Source organism: Salvelinus namaycush, chromosome 36 (genome assembly GCF_016432855.1).
Source record: "Salvelinus namaycush isolate Seneca chromosome 36, SaNama_1.0, whole genome shotgun sequence".
Lineage (NCBI taxonomy): Eukaryota > Metazoa > Chordata > Actinopteri > Salmoniformes > Salmonidae > Salvelinus > Salvelinus namaycush.
Window position 1 is genome coordinate 13,045,028 of NC_052342.1, and position 20,433 is coordinate 13,065,460.

General features: G+C 41.3%; 1 pseudogene; it reads left to right on the forward strand.

Moving 5' to 3' along the window:
- Nucleotides 1-20,433, forward strand: part of LOC120030236 — a 175,426-nt pseudogene that overhangs the window by 151,821 nt on the left and 3,172 nt on the right.

Here is a 20,433-nt window from a genome sequence, read left to right on the forward strand (position 1 = left end):
GTGTGAAAATGGTATTAGTGTCTGTATGGTTGAAGTCCATTAAATTTATAGTCAGTCAAATCAGGAGGTGAGTTGGGAATGGAATTAAATTAAGGGGATGGAATTCCATTAAGAAGTTCCGAATTTCCTATTATTTTCTGTGCAAACGTTTCGAAGCATCAATTCTGTGCTACTTTTCTATTCCTTATATGGAATGAACCTCTAACCCAATGAACATACCAGCTGCACACAGGATCATATTAGAGAAGTAGGGTGAAGTTGACGCTGATCCTGATGTAGTTGAGCTTTTTCTCCACTAACGGTTAAGGTTAGGATTGGGTACCTTAGCAGACGGTCTTATCCAGAGTGACTTACAGGAGTAATTAGGGTTGAGTGCCTTGCTCAAAGGCACATCGACAGATTTTTCACCTAGTCGGCTCTGGGGTTCAAACCAGTGAACTTTCGGTTACTGGCCCGGCACTCTTAACTGCTAGGCTACTTAGGGGAAACTTCAGCCCGGAGCCACATTAGAGTTTTGTCCTTTGATAACACTGTGGTGACCATCACAGCCAATAAGAAGTTATGACACTGAAACCACCCAAATCCTCCCTCCAAACCCTCATGTAACCCTCATGTAACGGTCATAACTCTCCTACCCCCTTGCGGGCACTGTGTTTGAAGTGCTCATTTCTCTTTGTCACTCCAGCCTCCATGTTGATGTATGTCCTGTGCATTTCTCTCATCTCGCTCTCGCTCTTTTCTCTCCTCTCTCTTCTCTCGTACTTTCTCTCTCTCTTCTGTCTTGTTCCTCCCCTCCAGGTGCTGGCTTCGACTGGACACCTACTTCATTTGGAGCTTCATAGGACCGGCAACCTTGATAATTATGGTAAGCGTCCCTACTTTCCCACTACCATACTATCTCATTAACCCTACTTAGCACCTCAGGGCACCACTTAAATGGTCCAGAGAGAGCTTAACATCCACTTTCCACCGTAATATAAGCCACTGCTGGTCAGGTGTCATGGCGGGAAATGGATGAGGATGTGAATTGTGAATTATTCCGGTTAGTCGCTTTTTCCGCACAGCTGACAGAGATGTCTTTGGTGAGGGAGAGAGGAGAGACGAACACTGCTCAGTATTCAGTCTCAGAGTGATCCCGCTCCACGATAATGACTGATTTTCACCCAGAACTTCCGCCTAGAATCATACGCTATCTATGCTGCTACTTTGTACCTTGAGGCACAGAGATGGGACACAGACTCAGTAACGTGCACACAAGCAGACACTCTGAAACCGCATAAGCATATACTGAGGAAAAATACAAGGACTCCGTCTGGAAGCATTGTCCCTCTAGGAGGTCGGGGGGGGTGATTCAAACGGCGGCTCAATTAGCTGAACGTCACTTCCCTAGCACAGTGTAGTACGAGTTAGCTTTCAAATTGGTGTCTTTTTGAGGGGCAATACCATCTTGAGATAGCTTTACCGCTGGTCCACAATGACATTTTAGCTTTTAGCTGATTCATGTTTGAGGCATAAAAAATGATAACAGCAACAATGCTGATGCTCCATACTACTATTTGGTTTCTCTATTGGGCTATACTTGTGGTATTTCTACCTAACCTACAGTGGGGCAAAAAAGTATTTAGTCAGCCACCAATTGTGCAAGTTCTCCCACTTAAAAAGATGAGAGAGGCCTGTCATTTTCATCATAGGTACACTTCAACTATGACAGACAAAATGAGGGAAAAAAATCCAGAAAATCACATTGTAGGATTTTTTATGAATTTATTTGCAAATTATGGTGGAAAATAAGTATTTGGTCACCTACAAACAAGCAAGATTTCTGGCTCTCACGGACCTGTAACATCTTCTTTAAGAGGCTCCTCTGTCCTCCACTCGTTACCTGTATTAATGGCACCTGTTTGAACTTGTTATAAGTTTAAAAGACACCTGTCCACAACCTCAAACAGTCACACTCCAAACTCCACTATGGCCAAGACCAAAGAGCTGTCAAAGGGCACCAGAAACAAAATTGTAGACCTGCACCAGGCTGGGAAGACTGAATCTGCAATAGGTAAGCAGCTTGGTTTGAAGAAATCAACTGTGGGAGCAATTATTAGGGAATGGAAGACATACAAGACCACTGATAATCTCCCTCGATCTGGGGCTCCACGCAAGATCTCACCCGTGGGGTCAAAATGATCACAAGAACGGTGAGCAAAAATCCCAGAACCACACGGGGGACCTAGTGAATGACCTGCAGAGAGCTGGGACCAAAGTAACAAAGCCTACCATCAGTAACACACTACGCCGCCAGGGACTCAAATCCTGCAGTGCCAGACGTGTCCCCCTGCTTAAGCCAGTACATGTCCAGGCCCGTCTGAAGTTTGCTAGAGAGCATTTGGATGATCCAGAAGAAGATTGGGAGAATGTCATATGGTCAGATGAAACCAAAATAGAACTTTTTGGTAAAAACTCAACTCGTCGTGTTTGGAGGACAAAGAATGCTGAGTTGCATCCAAAGAACACCATACCTACTGTGAAGCATGGGGGTGGAAACATCATGCTTTGGGGCTGTTTTTCTGCAAAGGGACCAGGACGACTGATCCGTGTAAAGGAAAGAATGAATGGGGCCATGTATCGTGAGATTTTGAGTGAAAACATTGAAGATGAAACGTGGCTGGGTCTTTCAGCATGACAATGATCCCAAACACACCGCCCGGGCAACGAAGGAGTGGCTTCGTAAGAAGCATTTCAAGGTCCTGGAGTGGCCTAGCCAGTCTCCAGATCTCAACCCCATAGAAAATCTTTGGAGGGAGTTGAAAGTCCGTGTTGCCCAGCAACAGCCCCAAAACATCCCTGCTCTAGAGGAGATTTGCATGGAGGAATGGGCCAAAATACCAGCAACAGTGTGTGAAAACCTTCTGAAGACTTACAGAAAACGTTTGACCTCTGTCATTGCCAACAAAGGGTATATAACAAAGTATTGAGAGACTTTTGTTATTGACCAAATACTTATTTTCCACCATAATTTGCAAATAAATTCATTAAAAATCCTACAATGTGATTTTCTGGATTTTTTTTCTTCTCATTTTGTCATAGTTGAAGTGTACCTATGATGAAAATTACAGGCCTCTCTCATCTTTTTAAGTGAGAGAACTTGCACAATTGGTGGCTGACTAAATACTTTTTTGCCCCACTGTATATGTTTAGTTTTGTTTGACATTATTTGACTTAAGATGAGAGCAGTTTGGAGAACTGCAAACAGTCTTAAATATATCAGTCCCAAATGTAGTTTGCTTCCTATGGTTAACTGCATTTTTAATACATTCATTTAGGACAGACTCCAGCCATTGCATTGATCAGGAGCCAACTAGTTCAACTTCAACGTCAAGTACAACATGGCACTTCTATATGTGGCAGTTATACTGTAATACAATTTTCATATAATTTTGTGCTCTACTTGGCAAAGTGGGAAACCACATCTTGTTTCGACACAACATACTCAACTCAACTGTAACAATGTCTCCCCGATTTAAAAAATGTATGAAAGCATCAACAACAACACACAAACTCCATTTCAGCTGTGCTCCCTCCTCTCTTTCATCCATCTCTCCCAGCTCAACGTAATATTCCTAGGCATCGCGCTGTACAAGATGTTCCACCACACCGCCATCCTCAAACCCGACTCGGGTTGCCTCGACAACATCAAGTAAGTCACTCATCCTCACAGGCATCGAGACCTTCCAGACATGACATTAGTACATGGGAGTTAGTACATTGGTATGACAGAACAGTTTCTGATGGCTCGGTGTGTTAGAGCAGGGTTTCCCAAACTATGTCCCGGGGCCCCCCCTTGGTGCACGTTTATTTTTTCCCCTAGCACTACACCACTGATTCAAATCATCAACAATTGAGGATGAGTTGGTTATTTGAATCAGCTGTGTAGACCTAGGGCAATGAATGTGGGATGAATACACCGCTGGGTTGTGGGTTCGATCCCCGCATGGGCCACATATACTGAACAAATGTTAACTGTAAGTCACTTTTGCATAAAAGCTGCCAAAACAACAAAATTATATTGAACAATCAATGTTATGTACGTCATACTAAACCTAGACTTTGAGATGGAAGCTGTGTTGTTATACCATGTGTTGCTGCTTAGAATAACTTCTTTTGTTTTATCTGTGAACCTCTCAAAACACATCTGAAGGGTGAGAATGGCCATGCGGAGATGCAGGAAGCGTAGCCCTCCAGGTTCAGAACTCATTATCACCAAAGGTTGTGTCATGGAGGGGAGGCAAGGGTTAAAACGGGACAGGTATTCCAGCAGGCGTACTTCATTATCTGAAGTGCACACTGGTCGGCGAGGGAAAAGGCCACGAGACAATCTGGTAGAATTAACCTGGCCCGTCGGCATCCGCTAACCCACGGATGAATATTCATAAATGGGAGTGTGTGGGTGTGTGCATCTGGGTGTGCGCTTGTGCGTGCGCTCCCTGCCACTCAGGATATGGAACAGTTTGAGTGACAATGAATGAATTAGTATAAATGTGTTTAATATGCTCACTGTGTTTTGTGTAAACAAATTAACCACCTATTGTGATACCACCACAAAACAATCGGTCTCAATGGTGAGACTAGATAAAATGTTGAAGGTTTGGTCATTGATTTATAATTTGAATCCTTTTTGTATTTCATGTCTAGCTATGATAGTGGTACACTATATATACAAAAGTATGTGGACAATCCTTAAAATAAGTGTATTTGGCTATTTCAGCAACACCCATTGCTGACAGGTGTATACAATCGAGCACACAGCCATGCAATCTCCATAGACAAACATTGGCAGCAGAGAATGGCGCTACTGAAGAGTTCAGTGACTTTCAACGTGGCACTGTCATAGGATGCCACCTTTGCAACAAGTCAGTTTGTCAAATTTCTGCCCTGCTAGAGCTGCCCCGGTCAACTGTATGTGCTCTTATTGTGAAGTGGAATCGTCTAGGAGCAACAACGGCTCAGCCGTGAAGTAGTAGGCCACACAGAAGTAAGTCCCCACAGCAATGTTCCAACATCTAGTGGAAAGCCTTCCCAGAAAAGTGGAGGCTGTTATAGCAGCAAAGGGGGACCAACTCCATATCAATGCCCGATTTTGGAATGAGATGTTCAATGAGCAGGTGTCCACATACTTTTGGTCTTGAAGTGTATCTGTTTGTTAAGTGATTAAATAGTAATTCAAGGTCATTTGGAACAAAGTGGAGTCGGTGGTGTCTTGGAACACTACATTAGTTCACAATGACACCGTGAGGCCCTTTGCGCCTCTAGGAGACGAAAGGATTCAGCCAAAACGATGACACAGCATTTTTCTGGTTCACTTAGGGGTGTTAGTCCAACCAGGTGTCAGGGTAGACTTATTTTGTGGCCGGGCTTAAGTAGTTTTTCTGCCTCTGTCTACCATTCCTATATCCTACTGATGGATAAAGAGCTTCTGTGTTTTCCCTGTCCGCCAGTTTGAAGACACTCTAGTAGCATCACTGTGTTTAATGGCTGTAATGCTAGGCATCATCTCCAGCCGCCTGTCACTGCTTTTGTCAAAGTGGAGTGAGACCCTGCTGGCCTAGTTCTGTCAGCGAGAACACACACACAAACTACACACCCCGCCACACACACCCACACAGTCACACTCTTTCTCACATACAGTAGACACTCTTTCTTACTCACGCACGCAGGCACACACTCACATTGCCTGCAGTGCCGAGGCTCGTTTTCCAGAGGATGTCTGCTCTGTGTATCCCGTTCTGAATAGAGAACAGAACACCCTACTGGACAGAACAGTCTGTATCAGTATCAGCAGCACTCTCTTGGATAGCATCGATAGCAGTCGTGTTGGCACGGCAGAGTACAAAGCCCAGAGCTGCGCAGTCTGTTGTGACATTTGTCCGTGACTCAATATCAACCGATTTTAAAATGAGGTTTGTAAATATGATTATATGTTATAATGGGCCGTGCATACTGTTGCATCTCCGTGGACTCTGATTGGAGCTAGGATGACCATGAGTTTAGCTTGGTTTTGTTTATTTGGGATTAGGGCTGTGACGGTCATGACATTTTGTCGGCCGGTTATTGTCATGTAAAAAGATTGCTGGTCTCATGGGAATTGACCGTTAATGAACATAAACACATTTAGTATCTAGAGGCCACTTATGTAAGCCGCAGATGCCAGCCTTTGGAACATCTACATTTTTAAAAAGTCGAATAAATTAATTTCATATACACCATCACAATAAATCCATTATTTATTTTAGTCAGGTCTAAAGAAACATTATGATATGAAAAAAAAATGTATTTCAGAAGAACAGAAAGAGTTGGTCTACTGTATGTTAGTTACTGTATCTGGCTATGCTCCATGCCATAAGCTGTAGGCTTGTTCATTTAGCTGACAATATATCCTTATAAGCCCTGTGTCATTATTTAATTTTATCTGATTTTATAGTAAAAATAATATAATTGAACTTAGCTGAATAAAATAGAAAGGATATTTTTACCAGTACAGAGCGAGTGCTCATATGAAGTGGCTATGTTGAGCATAAAAGTGATCATTTGAAACAGGTCCTAAATGCTCAATTTAGAATTATTTGGCAACTTTAGTTGTGAATTATACAAACCTTAGAATGTCTTAGAAATTACAACATACAGTGCATTTGGAAAGTATTCAGACCCCTTGCCCTTTTCCACATTTTGTTACGTTACAGCCTTATTCTAAAATGGATTAAATAGTTTGTTTTTCCTCATCAATCTACACACAATACCCCATAATGACAAAGCAAAAACAGGTTAAAAAACTGTCAAGGGGTCTGAATACTTTCCGAATGCACTGTATGTTGTAATTTCTAAGACATTCTAAGGTTTGTATAATTGCATAGTAATTGTATAGTAATTGTATAGTTGCATTGTGCGACTATAGGCTATTGATAATTTGAGAAAGTAGGAAAAACAAAGCTTGTGCTCTTTTCCTTGCCTCAAATTGCACAGCTGTTCTCTTATCAAGTGATCATATTTTCACCCGTCAGGCTATTCTCAATGTAATCTTGTCTAATATCGAGAATTAGGTTCGTTTTAAAATGGCCCGTAATCAAATGGGCAGGAACAAGGGGCAGGGGGACAAAGACATGTCATCTGTATGCACTCGAATAGTGAATGGAGGCTGCTACTGTAGCTTTCCCACCGGTCCGTTTTGTTGGCTACTGTACTTTGGTTTTATAGTGGAGGAGCAGGAGTTTAATATGAACAGCTGGGAAATACATTTAAGAACACTAATTTCACTCATCTATTGTTTGAGGAGCATGTTCTCGCTGCCCCGACAGGTGATATTCAGCCCAAACTCTGTATGCCATGGCCCCTCCAACCTTGTTCCTGTTGCTACCCAGTGCTTAATCTGGGAAACCAAGTGAAATCTGTTCAAGAACATCGATAGTGACATGTTTTCACAATAAACATGTTTCACTAAACTGTTGACAGCCTGTCTGCGCGCTGGAGAAAAGAATAAAGGCGAGAGCGTAGGAGATGGTAACGCATGGTGGTGAGAGATTCTCTATAACTAAACGTAAAGTGTCACCCAATTAATTATGACAATAGAAAAAATGCCCTAAATTCAAATTCACTAGTTGTAGGCTAACTGTAATCAGCCCTGCACAATCAATGAGCCAACAGCATCACCTAGGGCTATACGTTCTCTCCCAGACACATGGATATACATTTTGGAGTGTAGCATAAGGTAACCAGTCCATCCAGCATGCATAATAATACAGTCCACACTCAAAGGTAATTACTCTTAATTTGTTTAATTTTGGAGTATAAGCTAGACCAATTATGTACCAATGACATCTTAAATCAGTTTAGTTTTTTCTGACATGCCTAGGCTATGTATTGTATAAAGCACAATCATAATGATTATTATTTGGGGGTTTATAAAGCCTATGCATAAGATCTATGTGTACGGCTGTTTTGAATGAATCATCACCTTAGAAAGCGCTATTACAGCGACTCAAAGGTCACATGGAATTTTACTGTGGTCATGACTCATGACTGCCGGTGTGGCGGTAACAGGGGCCACCACAACAGCCCTAGTTGTGAGTGTCATCCGTGTTAGTGCTAACACTGTTGACACAGCTTTTGATATTGCGACCTGACTTTGAGCAGGTTATTGAGTTGATAGTCACCAACTGAGTGGCTTTAAATGTAACAATGGAGAAATGTAAGCACACCATTTTTTATAATTGAATGATTTGATCAGTTATTAGTAACACATTGTTTACATCTCAAAATATAGTAAGTACAGTTTTTGAACTTCCCCTAGTTATTTATCAAGGGAGATGTAATCTAAAAATACTGTGAATGAGCTATAGAGATTATTTCTTTGAGATGCATTGCCTTGTTTGTCTGTGGAGAGGATATATTTCTCTGTGGAGAGTTCTCTCTATCATATGATTTGTCACACTTGCCTCCCTTGGCCAATCAGAAACCTCACCTCTGGACTCATTGTCTCTCAGACCACAACATAACGTTCATGACCCCTTCTCTCTCAGCTCTGACGTCTGATAGACCTACCTCTAGATGTATGTACAATATCTCATTCCAAATGGCTATGTCCAAAATGGCACCTGTGACAATGAAAACAAATATGATACAAAACAAATAGGCCTACTGCTATTTTGACCACACTATTGGTTGCTTTGAATGGACTGCATCAGTTTCAAATCTTAAAGTTGTAAATAATTTAGGCTACTGCTAACAATTTAGCCTGCTACTAATAATCAAATTGTTTGATAATGAAAATAATGGTTTGTTTTTTAGTCTGATACAGTGAGCGTTTTGATTTTGAAGAAAGCAGTCTACTGGATTGTAAGATTGAGGGACATATTTTACGTTCGGTCCAGACTCCTGCTAGGTCATAATTTAGTAGGACATTTCTTTTATCTTTTTCTTATATTTGGTGGTGTTCATCGTTTGATGTCACACTTTATGTTCAGATGTCATCACGTTGCTTTTTTTTTAATGAATGTTCCATGTTTTTTTCTCTCTTTCTCTGCACCATTGACTTCATTTCACTCAGTTTCTCTTCTTTTGATTAACACCGCATGCTATGCTTTGCCTTATTGAGTTTTTGTCTTTTAACTCTTATCTTTTGTCTTTTATATTTTCTTCCTCATGTTAGCTATCGTTATTATGATGGAATTCTTATTGTGGAATGGCACTGGTAAGATGCCACATGTTTCTACAGAGGACTACACTATTAGGCTCGCTCTGTATTGTGTTTGGTCCCCATTGCCTTTCCCGATAGACAAAGACTCTTTCCCGTGTCAATTCCTCATCAGATATGTGTTGTGAGTGCTGCGTTGGCGTAACTTGTTTTATTTGACCCCATTATACTTTGTGCTCTGTAGGATTTAGCTTTGTTTTTTCCTTTGGCACAAATTGGATGTTGTTTTCCTCTCTTACGCAAACTTTTACCAAACTTTGTCGAACCCTATTTTTGGGAACTTGCTGAGCGTTAATGACTGTAGTCCACAAGGTGCTGAGAAACGTAGAAATGTGTACTGAAAATTGTTCATGACACGTCTCTTTAATGACTTAAAAATCACTGTGAGTAGACGTGTCCTGTATATGCTTCATGGTGAATGAAGTGTCTACTTGTTGAGAATTCCCCTACAATAGACCCTGAAGGAATATGCAAATTAAGATGGTATGATCGATTCAAAATGTCATTGACATTTCTTTGTACACAAACCTTTAGTTAAACCACTGGCATCCTGCTGAGTAGATAACAGCATTTCCTATTTCCTTTCAACTTGTCAATGAGACTCCTTTATGCTGAGGTGAAAGTCGACTCAATTGACCAATTGCAATGAGCTATAATGCGATCTCAAGCCATTTGAAATGCATATCACCTCTCAGAATTGACTAATTTGTCTCTTTTCAAAAAGGAAATTGGTGCCAATTTAATGTGGTTGTTTTGGACTGGAACACTTTGCTCCTCAATTTATTTTCATTTTTGATATTTCTACCCGACTATTAACACAATCAGCACTTTCCCCTCGTTTTTCCGGTGAAAGCGCACAAGTGCTGTTTTTGCTGTGGTGGAACCATTCAGCGTGATGCTTGAGTGGCATCATTGCGAGGGTATTCACCGGCTCTACGGGAGCCACTTCAGCTTTGGGAAATGGGCCCAGGTCTGTAGGACTGAAAGTGGTAGGGGGTTAATTAGGAGAGTTTCTCAACTTAGTAAAAAAAAATATATATAATTCTAATGCAGGAATATGCACTGAACAAAAATATAAATGCAAAATGTAAAGTGTTGGTGCCATGTTTCATGAGCTGAAATAAAAGATCCCAGAAATGTTCCATATGCACATTTCGCTCAAATTTTGTCGAAAGCAAATTTGAATGCACAAAAATATAAATAACATTTTAAGGCATCTGTGTCCAACAGATGCATATCTATACCCACACGTGTAAAATTCGTAGATTAGGGTCTAATGTATTTATTTCAATTGACTGATTTCTTCATATGACCTGTAACTCAGTAAAATCTTTGAAAATGTTGCATGTAAAAAAAAATCTTGAGTATATTATGCATTTTTGACAGGCAATTTGAAATGACACGTATACCTGTCCAAATTCTTCATATACAGTTCATATAGTATTTTGAACATTTCCAGAGTGAGTGAGTGAGTGAGAACAGGAGGAAATGATGGTTGTTGAGGATATCTGCTACCTTGAACCAGATTTTTCCAAGATAGCCCTCACGGCAAAATAACTATCATCCTCAATTCTTAGTGAAAAGCAAAGGTGACCAGATACAAACCAAGGAAGATATGAAAAATAACCTCTTCATATCCTGACCGCCCTGATACTTCTATTATGTCCTTAGGCATCTCTATCTACCCCCCGTCCCCCACTGTTTGTCGCCCATCCCTCTGCAATATTGCCCTAGTTCCAGGTCAATATTTCCCTCTTATTTTTTTTCCACCCTCGTTGTGTCTACCTGAGGGGGCAATCAGCTTGATGAAGTGCCTCTCCCAACAGGTCATTAAGATAGACCTGGGAATATTATGTTTAATGGTTGGCCCCAATAATTTCATAAATCATTTATTTTTGCTATCGCACCTGGCCCATTTATTACAGACGATTGAGGCGAAATGCTAGGACCTCCCGTTTTTATTGAGGGGTGGAGACGCTTGTGAAGAAGATAATTACGTCTAGCACCTGTAACTGACTCGCAAAATTCGAGTGAGTGAGAGTAAGAGGATTCTGGCTTCAAGACTATTGGATGTAATCAATATAGTACTTTATTTGATGAGCCATTTTGTTTTGAGTAATATTTCCTGTTTGTCTTTATGTTTGTGTGTCTGTCGCCCTCTCCTATTACTATATTGTGTCATTCAAAATCATATTATTGGAATATTTGCTTTGGAGTTTTGTTTGGTTATTGATTTCATTTTGTTTTTCATTTCTTTATATTCTTCCTGTCAGCTATGAGGATTACGAACCTGAGATCAAGTAAGAGTAAAATGGACAGGTCATCCATTCATGACACACCATCTTCATTATCCATACATTTCATCATAACAAAGTAATGAGTAATGTTTATACCACCACATGCCTTTAGTAAATGTTTAGTGAAGCTCTCCGTCAAGTCGTAGGGAAGGAATACTCACCCATACCTCACATTTGTTCAATATTAGCTAAAATGGGTACGCTTCTGGTGAAGTAATCTCAGAACGCTGAAACAAATCTCCCAGTTTGTCACGGGAGAAGTAGTCATGCACTGTGCAATTTAAGCTTTGAAAAAAAGTCATTGTTTTCATCAATGAATTGATTTGAAGTGCACTGGTATTTCTGTTTATACTAGCATAATTATTCAGAGCTTCGTTATTTGTCAAGGCTTTTGGGACAACCCTCGGGCACCACATTCAATATACTGTGTTTACATATATTCATTTGTCTTCCAGTGATTATGCCATACCTGCTAGCCCCGAGGTCATACAAACTGTATCGCCTATTGTCTATGTATTAATTATACACCAAGTACTATTTTAATATTGGACAGTTACCTTGAGTTTTCCACTGTTCCTGGTGTAGTAATAGTCTCTCTCTCCCATTTTCTAATTTTAAAGAGTACACTATCTGATGGTCTGTCATGTAATTGATGAATAATGTGTTCAACTCTTGAAAGAAGGCGAGCGAGAGAAAAATGATAGGTGTCCCCAAGGAGCAGGCGATCACCAATGGCCAACACATGATTCAATTTAATTTCACTCTGTCGATTTTCCGCTTCGTTTCTCTCCTCCCTCCTTCCCTTCATCTAGATTTGTACTTTTGTCTGTCTGGTGGACATTTATTTTTACCTGCGTTTCTCTTCTCTTTTTGGTTCATCTGTATGTTCACAGACCAAGATAGCTAAACGTTTGTTTTTAAATGTCGTTTTTTTGTTGTGCTTCAGTGAACAGGTAGTCGCGATGGTCCTTCCGAGTTGTGCACTGCCGACAGAATGCTAAGTGGGAAGTCTGAGAACAGTCACCACTTCAGACCACCTCAGAGGCTTGGTTGACTTAAAAGTCACCACTCCTGTATCTGGTCTCGAAACCAAACTTAGACCTTGTTTGTGCGTTTCCACCTGTAGCTTCCTGGGACAATTACATATTTACATAGTTAGATTTTTACCATCAGCTACAGTATATGTATGCACAGGGATCTGTCAGACAGAATGCGGGCCCTAGTCCACAATCATCACTGGTGATAGTTTGTGATAATTCACATACATTTCTTTAGGAAATTACAGACTACAAAAATCGAAGGCACGTATCTTTTCGCAAGTATTCAAGTTGAGTTGTTACTTCTCTAGCAGTTCTGAGAAGGTCCAGAATGTTGCCGTTGTCTTGACGTTGTCTCTTTCTGCTTCCAGATCGTGGGTGATTGGGGCCATAGCGCTGCTCTGTCTGCTGGGCCTGACATGGGCCTTCGGCCTGATGTACGTCAACGAGAGCACGGTCATCATGGCCTACCTCTTCACCATCTTCAACTCCCTGCAGGGCATGTTCATCTTCATCTTCCACTGTGTCCTCCAGAAGAAGGTGCGTGTTTTACTCTAACCTTGTGGTTCAGGGACTGTATTCACAAAGCGTCTCAGAGAAGGAGTGCTGATCTAGGATCCTGTCCATGTAATCTTATTCTTTGTGATCTAAAGGCTAAACTGATCCTAATTCAGCACTCTGACTCTGAGTAGCTTGATACATATGCCCCTGTATTAGCTTGCTGTATGAGCTTTAGTCAGCTTCTCAAACCACACATGAAATGCAAAGTGGTTAGCTCACAATTTTACATGACATGGCTTATTCCCATGTAGCAAGCTAGAAAGTATTGTAGTTATTAACTACAGTATTCATTTTCTCACAGTATCACCAAAAAGTTGTTTGGTTTTCTGCGTCTGAATGGGAATGTTTATGTGGTTCACAGGTGCGTAAAGAGTACGGAAAGTGTCTGCGTACCCACTGCTGCAGTGGCAAGAGTGTGGAGAGTTCCATTGGCTCTGGGAAGAGCTCAGCATCCCGCCCACCAGGGCGATATTCCACAGGTTCACAGGTAGGTAGCGCCTCTCCTCTCACCTCTTTCAAATGGCAATGTATTTGGTTGAGTACGAGCATATCTGATATAGATTTTTACTTAATTCTATCTGCTGATGTTGACCGGAAAGTTCATTGTAGCCCATTTATTGTATTTACTTGGTCAATGTTAATTAATAAGTTGTGAACAATACATTTATGAATCATGCAAATAGTCTACGGCACACCATCACCCCTTCACGACGGAAGCTGGTTTCAGCGTCCATAATGAACCTTTTAATTACTTATAGCAGCACATTGACACAACGGCTAACCGCTACGCCGAGTTTTCGCCATCAACCACATGTGAACGGAAGCGGTCGTAAACACGCTGTAATTTATCGGCAACTCGGAGGCTTTTAAATGAACGTGTAATTAGCAAAGTAGATCGTAAACCGGTGGGCTCTGGGTGGTTAGGGAGGTAAGGTTCTCTCTCTAAATGAAAGTTGGAAGTGAGACCTTTGAAATATGGACACTGATCAACCCAACTCCCACACAGTGCTGGGCTGAAATAGAATTATACTTTTTTCTCTCAAAGACTTAAGCTGTGCTTGATTGAGCCTGCATATCTCAATGGAACCAATGGGATAGTCCCAAAAGTGCAAACCCTGCCCATGCTTTTACTGCAGGCAGGCTCGATCAAACGATTAAAGTATCAGAATACTGTAAATGCTATTTGAAGGCAAGTCTGCTCCCACAAGCACTTGTACACTTGAACATGGCCTTGACTTTTACAGCAGTGTAGAGTTATGAGAGGTAGCAATAACACCAGTAAAGCTTAGCAGTAACAGTAGCAATGACTCAATTGTGATAACACTATTGTGAGGTGTGGAAGTCAAACCTTTACAAAGCCTTACAGAAAAACACAGTAACAAAGACTACAGTAACGTACTGTGTACGTCTTCAGCAACAAGAGGTCTGAATGAATGTAAGCATCACAGAGTTGAGGTGTGTTTTTAATGGTTGATGTTGCTGCACACACCCAAGACAGACTGTATACATCCTAAGTGGAAGCCACCTTTAAGCACTGTTTCCATTACCGTTACAAAACCCCACTGATGTGTTAGTTGTGTTGTTCCCCCTCTGCAGAGCCGGATCCGTAGGATGTGGAACGACACAGTCAGGAAACAGTCAGAGTCGTCTTTCATAACCGGCGACATCAACAGCTCAGCGTCGTTGAACAGAGGTAATATTCAGTCAATTTGCGCCGCACATGCTTGAACGCGCCGCAACCCACTAGCCTCTCCTTTAGGTTTTCAACGTTGTGTGATGTGGAGGAAGAAGGGAAAAATTGCCTTTGTGACAAAAGCGGAAGGATTTCGTGTTGGGTCCTGAAGAGCTTATGGGTGCTTTTGTTCCACCTCCGCACAAAGACACCTGTTTGGAATGATTGACGAGTAATGGTCTTCTGTCTGGACCGTGATTGTTTGAATCAGGTGTGTTAGTGCTGGGCTGGACCAAAATCACACACACACAGTAGCTCGCTAGGGCTGGAGTTGGAGATTCCCGCGTTATGCTCATCCAGGGTCCTGACTGTGAAATATGCGATCCTTCAAGTCAGCATATTAGCCTATGGGTTGTTCTCACACTTGACAAGAGATGGTCCACTCTGTGACTTGTGACATAACTAGTATAGGGAAAGAGTTGGATGAATATGTTTTAGTTTTTTAAGATGAGTCATTCCTCTCCCACTTACCTGCTCGTATAGAAAGTTGTCCTGCTGTTAATAAAAAAGTATTCATCTCTTACTTTATTCAAATAGCAACTCATCCTAAATGACCTTGACTTTTGTAAAATAATGAAGCTTTTCAATGTGATAATGCAGTTAGTGTATGTGCTAATTTATCAAATGAAGAAACTTTTAATTTGTTTTAAAAGGGTGGATTTTGCACCTGATGGAACCAAGAACCAAAGTAAATGCCAATATGAATTGCTCAAAGCATGATTTAATTTGCCTAACCAAAAAGCAGTTGGACAAGAGCAAAATATTAATTTGAGGCAGGACTATTTGTAAATGCTATACCCGTCTTCATGACAGCTGTCAACCAACAAAGTGCGAAACCAAGAAAGTAATGGTAATTGCTTTGTTCTTTAAAAATAAGTTGAACCATCCACAAACGCTTATCTCCCAATTTCATTATATGATGACAATTATCTCCCAATTTCGTGATATGACAATTATCTCCCAAAACAATCATGGAAATACACAATAGCGCATTGGATAGCGGTCCAAATAAATACACATGTCTAGTGCGGACTCTGAGGTCTGAGTGTCAGAGGCATTATATAATCCTCCTAGACCATATCTGCACTAGATGATGATGCCATCCCCCTGACATTTCTCAGGGATGACTCCTCTCCAGACATTGGGTCCCTTGATGGAGGGGTTGAGTCCCTGCCACTACCTCACTCTCTAAATCTGCTCGCCTCTCCCTCTCAACCCGGACACTAATACGCAGTTTAGATGATGGATGGATGTTCGACGGTGAGAGGAAGTGTCGAGATCTCAATAATTAGGCACTCAGCGACGAGCGCCATCCCAAGATGTTGGCTCTTAGCTGGGGGAGGGAGAGAGAGAAAGGAGTGGAGCTCAGTGGAGTGGGCAGGCCTAGAAGACACTGCCGTAGATATATCACTAAGACCAGGAAGAGCGGAGTGAATTAATTAACACATTTTCAGCTTAAAGTGTTGAAACGCGTCAGGTCTGATGTATAAGGCGTGAGAATAAACACTAAGTCTGCACAGGTGCATTTTCAGTCTGGCGCAGGATAACGCATCATGTTCTGAAGCGTCATACACATCACAAACCTTCTCCTTGCTCTTCTCTGCAATGTTATTATGGAATTACAGTATGTGTGGAAGAGCAGACATCTCTACCTGCTAGTCCTTCTTCAACTCAATATTCAGTACCTTGCCTCAGTCTCTGCATAACTGTTGCTGACTCCATACGTCTCTCCTCTTGAGAGGGAAGCATGCAATCATCTTGATATCCTCGACTTGTTTAATTTATCCCCGCATTCATGATTTGGAAATGGTCCAATATATCAAACAGAGACCCCATAAGTGGGGGAACCAACAGAGGGTGGGGAGGAGCTGTTTATAATTTCAAATTAGGCTGGTATTTTTGGAAGGCTTCAGAATAAGAGAAGCAACAGAAACAAGAAATGAGCACAAAGTGATTATATCAAATGGAAATTATAACCTAATGGATACATACATCCATATTAATAGCCACATCAAACAATGTATGCAAATGAAGTCTAAATTATGAGTTTAGTTGAGTAAATTGGGATATTGTGATTCTGTTCCGATGCATCGACATGATTGTTGGAGTTGAAGATACTCCTGCAATGATATATTCATAAAATGATTTGCCTCTTAAAACTCACTTGGTGAAGTTATTCAACTGGATAACTGATTGGACTTTTTTGTTGTCGTCCTTTGGGCAATTATAATGTCGGCCATTTTGTTCATGCTTTGTTGTGTGGTCAGAGGAGTAGACAACCCAACAGGAAACTGATTTAGGTTCAAATTCTAGTCAATAATACATGTTCTAAGACAATAGCACAGCTACAGAATATTGCCTGCAGTCACACATAACAGAAGTTTCCCCTCTGTACCATTCCCATTATGCCCTTGCTGGCCAAATTACACATACTGTAACTGTTACCAAATTCCGAACATGTTATTATTATGTCAGTGCGTTATGCGCTTAGTACAGTATGCGTAACGGAGCTGTACACAATCTTCAAAGTTAACTATCATAATTAGTCACACATCTTCCAACTCTTGCAATTTCCTTGATTCCTCTACCTCTCCGTTCAGAATTGCTTCAGGCGTAGAATCGAGACACACAGATATTCCCTGGCACTGTATGTACAAGGCCAGAGTTATCGGTCATTAGAGAACCGGTTTGTCTCCTTCCTTTCTTTCTCTCTCTCTCTCTATCTCTCTCTCTTCCTGGCTCTGACAGATTCAGAGCACTGCAAGAGTACAGTGTCCCTCGTCGGCAGAACTAATTGGCATGCATTTCCGCCTCTGCTGAATTTTTTTTGGGGGGGGAAGATATTTATGTAGTCATTGGTACCCCATTCAAGTGTGCAGTGTGTATGTAATAGAGCGCATGTTAGGATCTCAATAATATCATATTATGTGCTCTGAATCTGAAGAGAGAAAACATACTCTTAGATGTTTCGGCAATTTGAACATAACATATAAACAGGAGCTTATTCCAGATTTGTTCAACTGGATACCGTAACTCACAATATTTCAATATTTCACAAAATGTTGCAATTTCCCCAAAAAGCCAGTCTGTTTTTTCTTCACTAACTGCTGTGCGGCATTCAACCCACATCCAAACTACCTCCTCATTCATAGAAATTGTGTTATCTTCTAGTCTAGATACATTTAGTCACATTGCTCAAAGTTGAACGTTTATTTAGAACTGATCTGGGAACAGATGAGTCCCACGGGCAAAGGCATCAGTCACCGCCGCATAGTCCGGCGTGACGATTAGACAAGTAGAATCGGAGCCTCTATTTTCACAAACCTTCACTTTTGTTAAAACAAAGTAAAGTAGAAAGATGTGGTACAGGGCAAAAGGGACTGCGAAGGGACTACAATCAGCACTGTAATGGCACTTACCATCCATGAGGACGTTTTATTTTAGGGTATTTCTGCCAGGGAATTGTCTATGGGAAAGATGAATGCCAAGAAGTGAAGGCAATATTTTACTGGACAAATTGCATGGGAGATGTAGACCATTTACACAACGTAATACAGTAACCCGGAAATGTTACCTGCCAAAAGCTTTCATAACATCCTTCTTCAATTCAAATGGAGTTAACATGTTCTATACTGTAGAGTGGTAATTTGACCATGTTATGTTCAGGTATGTTATTGAAGTGTTATGTCTTCGTTTTGTGTATGTCTATGCTTCCAAACAATGTCTATGTATGTACTGTTGCACACTGTCAGCTAGCATCTGTACCTTGTACATGGGGTGGAATTGGGAGGGGGGGTAAAACAACATTCAGCTCAAAAGCATTTGTAAAATTAGATGGTCAATTTGGGACCCCCCCCCTACAATTCTACCTCTTGAATGTGAGCACACCAATTCTAACAATGCTAAATGGACGTTTATCCCATTGAATAAGCAGAGTCCTCATTGACCCACCTCACTGCTGCCGTCGTGATAAACCATGATCATGTCTGTTTCAAGCTTTGCTACGTCTGTAGCCCAACTGTTTAACAACTCGCCCTTAATGATCGTGTGAATGTGTACTGCTGTCATTGCCTCGGCTGCGTCTGCCTGACTGATACATATGTTCTCTCTCTCTCCCTCTACTTCCCTCTCTCTCTCCCTCTACTTCCCTCTCTCCCTCCCTCTACTTCCCTCTCTATCTCCCTCTGTCTCTGTCTGGCTGCTCCAGGGGCAATGGCTAACCATCTTATAACTAACGCACTCCTCCGTCCCCATGGCACTAACAATCCCTATAACACATTGCTCGGGGAATCGGCCGTCTATAACAACCCGTCAGTGGGCATGTACAACATGCAAGGTGTGCCAGCCTTCTTTTCATTCCTTCATGAATGTCGCTGGAATGTCGCTAGACATGACTTTTTTTGCTACAAAAATCTGCGTTTGTCCCCAAAAGACCTGCTGGAGGCTTTTGGCTGGAGGGGGTATATGGTGGCTTCCCATTGGGGCATGCCATTCCGTCACTAATTATTTTGTCACACTCCAAACTCATTCATGTGCCTCACTTGCCTGGCATGCATAATGCGGTGTGGTGAAATGGTGCAACAAACCAAAACTATTGGGAAGGGACGTCAGCACGCCAATTGGGAGCTGAAAACACCACCAGTCGTTTGATGTTTTGCTGCACTGTTGTCCATGAAGCTTGCTGTGGTTGTCCATGAAGCTTGCTGTGGTTGTCCAGGAAGCTTGCTGTGGTTGTCCAGGAAGCTTGCTGTGGTTGTCCAGGAAGCTTGCTGTGGTTGTCCATGAAGCTTGCTGGTAGATTGTTGAATGAACATCCTTGTTCTGTTAGTGCTCCCAATCAATGATTCTAATATTAAAAAAACACAGAAGGTGAGCTACTAATGAAGTAGCATAAACAAAACTTTTCTACCTCCGGGCTCCTTTCCAATAAGACAACATGATGTTGGCAATTTTTATGACACTAAATGTAAGCCGCCTGAACCTTCCTAATTATGTAAAGGGCCAGTATCCCATTGGTACTTATGAACCTCAAAATCTGTAAAGCAGTATGTTTGCCCAACCAGCAAAAAACAACATCAATGCACTACAATACTGCAGTTTTGCAGTTCATTAAAAATAATGCACAAAACGAGAGATTTTTCTACCAAAGCTGTCCAATATATTAAAAGTACATGTCAGGCAAATTGTGTCTGAAAATGTGATATATATATATATATAACAGTCATATCAATACTGCTGAAATGGCTGTTATCGTCTTTCAAGAGCAACTGTCAAATAGGAGTTTTATGGAGTAACACCAGCAGAGCCAATTACTGTATCAATGATGAACCCGTCCAAATAGTACTATCATGACTTTGGCATGTCAGTAGGATATAACTGTTCAAATATCGCTGATTATAGTAGAATTGCTCAAATGTTACCACAGGAAATGCATGTAGGTTGCTATAGGTGCAGCTCACGTTAAAATTGCAAAGTTAAAGGGGAAGTGTAGGACTTTACAACGTGTTGTCAGGTGATTGCTCACCCGGAAAGTAGTCTATGGGCCAGGAGAAACTGAAATCCATGGTT